Genomic DNA, 8,367 nt, shown 5'->3' with positions numbered 1-8,367 from the left:
GAGGCTGTAATGAGTTATGATCACATCACTGCACTTCAGCCCAGGTGACAGAGTGAGACCTTGTCTCAAAAATAAAATGAAAAATATGTAAAGGGCTTGAATAGATATTTCTCCAAAAGATAGACAAATGGCCAATAAGCACATGAAAAGATGCTGAACACCATTAGTCATTAGGGAATTGCAAATTAATCACAATGGGATACTCATCAAAATGACTAAAAGTAAAAAACAAAAAATCAACAGTTCCAAGTTCTAATGAGTATGTGGGGCAATGGAGCACTTATACATTGCTGATGAAAATACAAAATGATATATGCCCTGGTATGTTTTAGCTCTGTGACCCCACCTAAATTTCATCTTGAATTATACTCCCATAATTCCCATATATTGTGGGAGGGACCCAGTGGGAGATGATTGAATCATGGGGGTGATTCCCTGCATACTGTTCTTGTGGTAGTGAATAAGTCTCACAAGATCTGATGGTTTGATAAGAGGTTTCCACTTCCGCTTCTCCCATTCTCTTTCTTGCCGCCGCCATGTAAGAAGTGCCTTTCACCTTCCACCATGATTGTGAGGCCTCCCTAGCCACATGGAACTGTAAATCCATTAAACCTCTTTCTTTTGCAAATTGCCCAGTCTTGGGTATGTCTCTATCAGCAGTGTGAAAATGGACTAATACACGTCCACTGGAAAACAATTTAGCCTTTCGTCAAAAAATTAAACATAGAACACATTACTCACCAATTCCACTACAGATGCTTTCTGACTTAGGATGGTTTGACTTACAATTTTTTGACTTTACAATGGGCTTATGGGTTATAATGCATTTTTAACTTACACTATTTTCTGCGTATGGTGGGTTTATTGGGATATAATCCCACTGTAAGTCAAGGAACATCTGTAATAGCTTTATACCCAAGAAGACTGAAAACAGGTGTTCAAACAAAAACTTGTACACAAACTGGGCATGCTGGCTCATGCCTGTAATTCTAGCAATTTGGGAGGCAGAGGCGGGAAGATTGCTTGAGCCCAAGAGTTTGAGACCAGCCTGGACAACATAGGGAGACCTGTCTGTACAAAACATTTAGAAAGTAGCTGGGTGTGGTGGCACTCATCTGTGGTACCAGACACTGAAGAGGCTGACATGGGAGGATTGCTTGGGCCCAGGAGTTCGAGTCTGTAGTGAACTATGATTGCACCACTGTACTCCAGCCTGGGCAACAGAGAGAGTTCCCATCTCTAAACAACAAAAACAACAACTTGTACACAAATGTGCCTAGCGGCCTTATTGATTTAGTCAAAAAGTAGAAACAACCCAAATGTTCATCAGCTAATGAATAGACAAACAAGTGTGTTATATCTATACAGTAGAATATTATTTGGTCATAAAAAGGAATGGAACACTGTGATATGATACATTGGTTTTCATCCACAGTTCCTAGCTCATAACTTTCCTACCATTTTGCAGTAAACAGAATCTCTTTCTCTGACCTTCTCTTGCCCTCCTTTCACCTGCCTACTTGGCAAGACTCTAATCTGATTGTGGTCATAAGGCATCTATTCCAGAGAGGGCCCTACCCCATACCCTGGAGGAAGGAATGCTGCACAGAGAGGCCAAGAGGCATCTGAATAGACAGATCTTGCTGGGTTTAGAGCATTTATTTTTTGTCCAATCACTTTTTGATATGGTTGTCCATGCCTCAATCATGAGCATGGTTGTCCATGCTTCAATCATGAGCAACCAATGAAGTCTTCATGAAAGGTCAGAGGGAGTGCAGGGAATTTTATCCCAAAATATGGCTCCCTGGTATAATGAGGATTTTGAGTTAAAAACTCTTAGGTATCAAGTTGGAAGAGACTTTTTCCCTATCTACATAAAGATAGTATGGACCCTCCAAGGAGAACAGTTGCTCCCCTCCTTGTCTCATTATCCATTACAGGAAAGAAGACCAAGAATGTACCTGAACGGACCCTTTTATAAGATCATGACTGTCCCTGAGGATCATTTAAGTTCCAAAGAGAACTATTAATGAATTAATTTCTGTTCCCCATCCAATCATTCTCCCTAGTAACCATTTATTGCCCCTAAATAGAATTTATATCCCCCCACCATAATCTGTTTTGCCAGGATCCAAGTCCATGTTCTTTCTGTAACCTCAAGATGATGTTAAGCTTCTGAACCCCACTGGGATATTGGGAAATCACTCTGTGATTCTCCCTGTGTACATGGTTTAATAAATTTGTATACCTCTTCTTTTATTAATGGGCCTTATTGTGAGTAGATTTTTCAGTGAACCTTCAGAGGGCCAAGGGCCCTCTGATGGGTGTCCTTTCCCCTATCCCTTGCCCTATGCATCTCTTCATCTGTATCCTTTGTAATATCTTTTGTAATAAACCAGAAAATATGTGTTACACTGGGTTCTGTGAGCCGCTCCAGCAAATCAGTTGAAACCAAAGAGGGGGTCATGGAAACCCCAACTTAAAGCCTGTTGGTCAGAAGTTCTGGAGACCCAAACTTGCAACTGATATCTGAGGTGGGGACAGTCTTGGAGACTGAACCCTTAACCTGTAGGATCTGACATTATGTCTAGGTAGATAGTGTTGAAATTGAGTTGGAGAACACACAGCTGGTGTCCGCTGCAGAACTGATTGCTTGCCTGCTGGCTGATGAGGAGAAATCCCCACATATTTTGGGGTCCCAGAAGTCTTGACTGTTTTTGTGTTGGTGTGAGAGCAGAGGAGAAGCATGGTTTGAGAGTTTTTCCAAAGTACAGATATATTCTACAATATGGATGGACTTTTGAAACACTATGCTGAGATGCCAGACACAAAAGACCATATGTTATACAGGCATACATGATTTTATTCATATGAAATATTCAAAATAGGTAAATATATAGAGACAGAAAGCAGGTTAATGGTTGCTTAGGGCTGGGGGAAGTAGGGGGATTGGCAGGTGATAGCTAAAGGGGGTAGAGTTTCTTATAGAAGTGATGAGAATGTTCTGGAATTAGGTAGTAAAGATGGTCACACATTGTTATGAATATACTAAGAAACACTGAATTTTACAGTTTAAAATATTTCAGAGTTTGAGACCAGCCTGGCCAACATGGTGAAAGCCTGTCTCTACTAAAAATACAAAAACTAGCTGGGTGTGGTGGCGTGCACCTCTAATCCCAGCTACTCGAGTGGCTGAGGCAGGAGAATCATTTCAACCTGGGAAGCAGAGGTTGCAATGAGCCGGGATTGTGCCACTGCATTCCAGTCTGGGAGACGGAGTGAGACTCCATCTCAAAAAAAAAAAAAAAAAAAAAAATCAAATGGGGAATTTTGTGTTATGTGAACTTTTATAAAGGAAAAAGGAAACTTTGGTCATATGGGTAGCTCATCATTTGCCTCCTAGACTTATTGGGAGACTTAAATGTGATTAACACATTACCAGGCAAATAATGAAAATAAATAGTATCCTTAAGAATAAATACAATGAAAACAAAGCAAAGTTATTAAATTCTGGTCAGACACTGTTCCTTGCAAAGGCTCTTAGGCTCTAATGTAAGGCCCATTTTATACTCTTTTTTTTTTTCTTTTACATACTCTCCAGAAGAGTAACATTCTCTATTCCTTAAGGATAAATTATCAAGCCAGGTATGGTGGTGTGTGCCTGTAATCTCAGCTAATTGGGAGGCAGAAGTGAGAGGATCACTTGAGCCTAGGAGTTTAAGACCATCAGATGCATGCTACAATATGGATGGACTTTTGAAATATTATGCTGAGATGCCAGACACGAAAGACCACATGTCTTTCGTTGTTGAGAAATACCTACATGAAATACCTACATGATTTCATTTACATGAAATACCCAGAATAGGCAAATATATAGAGACAGAAAGCATAGTGAGATCCCATTATCAATAAAAAAAAATGTATATATATTTTGAGATGAGGTCTCCCTCTGTTGCCCAGGCTGGAGTACAGCGGTGCGATCTCAGCTCACTGCAGCCTCTGGCTCCCAGGCTCAAGCGACTCTCCCACCTCAGCCTCTGGCTCACACCACCATGCTTGGCTCATTTTTGTACTTTTAGTAGAGATGGGGTTTTGCCATGTTGCCCAGGCTGGTCTTGAACTCCTGAGCTCAAGTGATCTGCCTGCCTTGGCCTTGCAAAGTGCTGGAATTACAGGCATGAGCCACCACACCCACCCCCCAAAATAAAATAATAAAAAAATATAAATTACAAATATTAGAGACAAACTAGCAATAATGAGATTTTCTTGACATAATGAGAGAGATTAAGTCATCAAAAGAAAATATTCTCTTGACCTGATTTGGTGTTATTTAATGCCTATCTTTGTACTATCTAAAATCATGTCCCAGGCTGGACACAGTGGCTCATGGCTGTAATCCCAGCACTTTAGGAGGCCGAGGCAGGTGGGTTGCTTGAGCTCAGGAGTTTGAGACCAACCTGGGCAACATGGCAAAACCTCATCTCTACAAAAAATACAAAAATTGGCCGAGCGTGGTGGCTCACGCCTGTAATCCTAGCACTGTGGGAGGCTGAGGCGGGCGGATCACGAGGTCAGGAGATCGAGACCATCCTGGCTAACACGGTGAAACCCCATCTCTACTAAAAATACAAAAAAATTAGCCGGATGTGGTGGCGGGCGCCTGTAGTCCCAGCTACGCAGGAGGCTGAGGCAGGAGGATGGCATGAACCCGGGAGGCAGCGCTTTCAGTGAGCCCAGTTTGCGCCACTGCACTCCAGCCTGGGCGATAGAGCGGGACTCTGTCTCAAAAAACAAAAACAAAAAAAAAACAACAACAAAAATTAGCTGGCCATGATAGTGCATACCTGTGGTCCCAGCTACTTAGGAGGGTGAGGTGGGAGGATTGCTTGAGCCTGGGAGGTGGAGGTTGCAGTGAGCCAAGATCGTGCCATGGTATTCCAGCCTGGGTGACAGTGAGATCCTGTCTCAAAAAAAAAAAAAAAAAAAAAGTCCCATAAACAGGTCTCACGGTTCAGGAAATATCTCTCTATCACATGTTGTTCACCAGTAGTATGTTACTGTGGTTTGAATGTGTGCCACCAAAGTTCATGTGTTTGAAACTTAAGCCCCATTGGAACAGTGTTGAGAAGTGGGATCTTTAAGCTGTGATTAGATCATGAGGGCTCTACCTAGATGAATGAATTAATGCTGTTATCATGGAAGTAGGTTAATTATTGCAGGAGTGGATTCCAGATAAAAGGATGAGTTTTGCTCCCTTCTCCCTCTCATGTGTGTTCTCTTTCCCTTCTGCCTTCTGCCGTGGGGTGACATAGCAAGAAGGCCCTCACCAGATGCCAGCACCTTGACATTGGACTTTCCAGCCTCCAGAAATGTGAGAAATAAATGTCTTTACTTTATTAATTACTTGTGTTCTAATGGAAGAAACAGATAATACAGAAAATATATACATCACATTTCTGTGGTAATAAGCATTAGGGAGAAAAATTAAGCAAGGTGGTTGGTGGACGGTGCTGGAGAGGTGGAGGAATATGTCTATTGTATGTCAGGTGGTCAGGTAAAGCCTCTTTGATAAGGTGACAAAGTAGATCCTGAATGAAACAACAGAGCAAGCTATTTAGATAGCCAGGAGGGGAGCATTCCAGGCAGAAGGCCTCAGCATATTCAACAGGGCCTAGGAATAGCCAGGTGGCCAGTGAGGCTGCAGAGGAGTGAGCAGGATAGAGGTAGAAGAGAGATGGGATGGATACATCATAGAAGTCAGTGTTTCACAAATTGTCACCATGCCTTACCAAAACAAACAAACAAACAAACAAACAAACAATCACTCTGGCTGCTGCCTGGACAATGTTAGGGAGCAGGAATGGAAGCAGTTACTAGGTGATTTCATTGGTCCAAGTGAGAGATGATGATATCTCAAACTAGGATATTAGGGGTGGGTGTGGTGAGAACTGTCAAATTCTGGGGTGTTTTGAAGGATGGGCTGTCATTGCTGGTGTTTTAGATTTGGGTTTGAAAAGAAAGGAGAGGAAGTTTGAGGGTCAGACTTAGCAGATTTGCTGGTTTAGAGTAACCATGTCCTGCTGACAGATGCATGGCCAAGAACGAGGCTAAACTGTCACAAAGTAAGTACAAGTGGGCACATATGCTCTTTATGGTTCTGGTTTATTACAAAGAAAAATGGTATGTTCATTTATATCAGAAAGAACTGGATGACCTCCTTGGAAAATATTGACTAAAATGGATCTTGCTAGAAAATGCCAGTTTGAGACAGGTAACGTTACATGTAGAAATTGAAGCCACTCATTTCTTTCTAACTGGAAGTAGTGGTTATATTAAACTAAAGAGTAAACAAGCATATGATTAAGTGTGATGATTCATATCAGATATAGTGACACAAATGAGGAGCTCAGTGGTGCTTGTTCCCACAAACCTGGATATCTTTTTTACCTTAATGTCTTCCTATCCTTGCCTATTCTTTTTTTTTTTTTTTTTTTTTGAGATGGAGTCTTGCTCTGTCACCCCGGCTGGAGTGCAGTGGCGCAATCTCGGCTCACTGCAAGCTCCGCCTCCCGGGTTCACACCATTCTTCTGCCTCAGCCTCCTCAGTAGCTGGGAGTACAGGCGCCTGCCACTATGTCCGGCTAATTTTTTGTGTGTTTTTTAGTAGAGACCGGGTTTCACCGTGTTAGCCAGGATGGTTTCGATCTCCTAACCTCGTGATCCACCCGCCTCGGCCTCCCAAAGTGCTGGGATTACAGGCGTGAGCCACCGCGCCCGGCCTCCTTGCCTATTCTTAAAGTAAAACAAGGTCCTGGGTAGAAAGTCAGATAGTACAGCCACTCCCTTGCCCACCTTCTTCCTCTCCTGCAGAGAGAGGCAAGGACTGTTAGCCACTTCTGCTTTTCGTTTCTATGGTGATTACCTTCATGGCTCTAAAAGACACGTTTGTAGTGCCATTTCTTGCTTTTTCAATTTTTGCTATTATCTGCGGACTTTGTTATGGTACTTGAAGTTTAGCCTATTAACATTACCACCATCCTGTCGCCCCCTTCCTTCTTCTGCCATTATAGCTACAACCCAATGTAGTTTGTTCCTCTACATTAAATTTACCTTTGTAAGTGTAAGGGATGTATTAGTATTAAACATCTTCTTGTTCTGTCAGTTATACACAGCATCTCTTGATCCCCCGCACCGTGAGACAAGGGTTTCATTGGCACTCCTGGCCTTTACCTCTCCTCCCTTCCTTGTACTCCCCAATCTATTTTGTTAAAAGAAGATCCCACTTGGCCAGTTGGATTCCTGTGGGGATGTAATTGAAAGAAGGATGCCCCTACACCTGCTTTTCATTCAGTACACTACTGAAATTCCATCTCCCCCAAGAAAACCTTTTGGGACCTCATTGAGAAATAAGAGATGTATCTATTAATATAATCTTATTAATGAAATAATAGCCTAGGAGTCCATGAACCTTTAACCCGAAGGACCTTTGTCCTGTCAGGTGTTAACAACTAGAGGGAAATACAATCAGCTTTGGCTGTGCTCTAAGCAAGCAGAGGCTTATTTACTTTTCCCGTGCCCTTTCAAGCCAAGGGCTATAAAACCGCTTTAGTAACATAACCCCTGTGAGAGCTTGTTGGTGGACTTAGTGCCATCACAGTAAATTTTCAAGAGAATGTATATGAAATTTATTCTTCTCCTTGAATTTCATATTGATAAGTAAGTTGATTTAAAAGCAGCTCATTCGTTTGGAAAGGAACTGTAGCCTTATAACTGAGATTACTGGAAGAAGGTCATGAGCTGGGGAATGCAGCACCCCTGCCACCTAGTGGTTCCTCCTGGTGAAACACTGCTCTTGCAAAGCACAGAAAACACAAATTGAGTTAGTGTAGGAGTCAAATACAGCGAATGTCCTGAATCTGGGAAACTTCCATTCCCTCCGCCCTGTGTGATATCAGAGGAACGAAAAGAGCACTGACAAGGGAGAATGTTGTAGGTAAACATGGATAGCCATCAGGTCTCCTGCACAAAGGGGCAGCTGCAGGAAGCAGGAAGTGCAACAAATGAGCAAAGAAAGGGACAGGATCCCTCAGCAGTGGTCACTGCAGCAGCAACACGGTGCCAAAGGCAAAGCAGAATCACCAGCAAGATCAGCAGAGACAATGATGATAAAGCTACATAGGCTCAGCGTCAACAACAGCCCTAGAGACTGTGGCCTTGGGAGTGTAGTACTGCTTGATTCATGGTAAACCAATCAGGACACTCAGGGAACAACAACAGAAATCAGCATTTACAGAGCACATACTCAGTTGAGGCAGAGTTTTACCTGTATATCACATAATAGTCTATGGGGGTAGATATTCTTAT

At 42.5% G+C, this 8,367-nt stretch overlaps 1 protein-coding gene across 3 annotated transcripts in view; it reads left to right on the top strand.

The window, feature by feature from the left end:
• The window catches only part of SRGAP3 (SLIT-ROBO Rho GTPase activating protein 3), a 380,154-nt gene that overhangs the window by 1,833 nt on the left and 369,954 nt on the right, over positions 1 to 8,367 (top strand). The window contains exon 2 of one of the 3 annotated variants that reach the window (XM_034955697.2): positions 5,316 to 5,374. The exons of 1 other annotated variant lie outside the window; for it this stretch is intronic. The gene's annotated coding sequence lies outside the window, so the exon portion shown is untranslated. Of the gene's footprint in view, positions 1 to 658; positions 5,375 to 8,367 lie in introns of those variants that run through there. One more of the 3 variants, XM_034955698.3, reaches the window with a different exon arrangement.

This window comes from Pan paniscus, chromosome 2, assembly GCF_029289425.2.
Source record: "Pan paniscus chromosome 2, NHGRI_mPanPan1-v2.0_pri, whole genome shotgun sequence".
In the NCBI taxonomy this organism is placed as follows: Eukaryota; Metazoa; Chordata; class Mammalia; order Primates; family Hominidae; genus Pan; species Pan paniscus.
The sequence above is the reverse complement of the archived record's forward strand: the minus strand, read 5'-3'. Positions and strand labels throughout refer to the sequence as shown.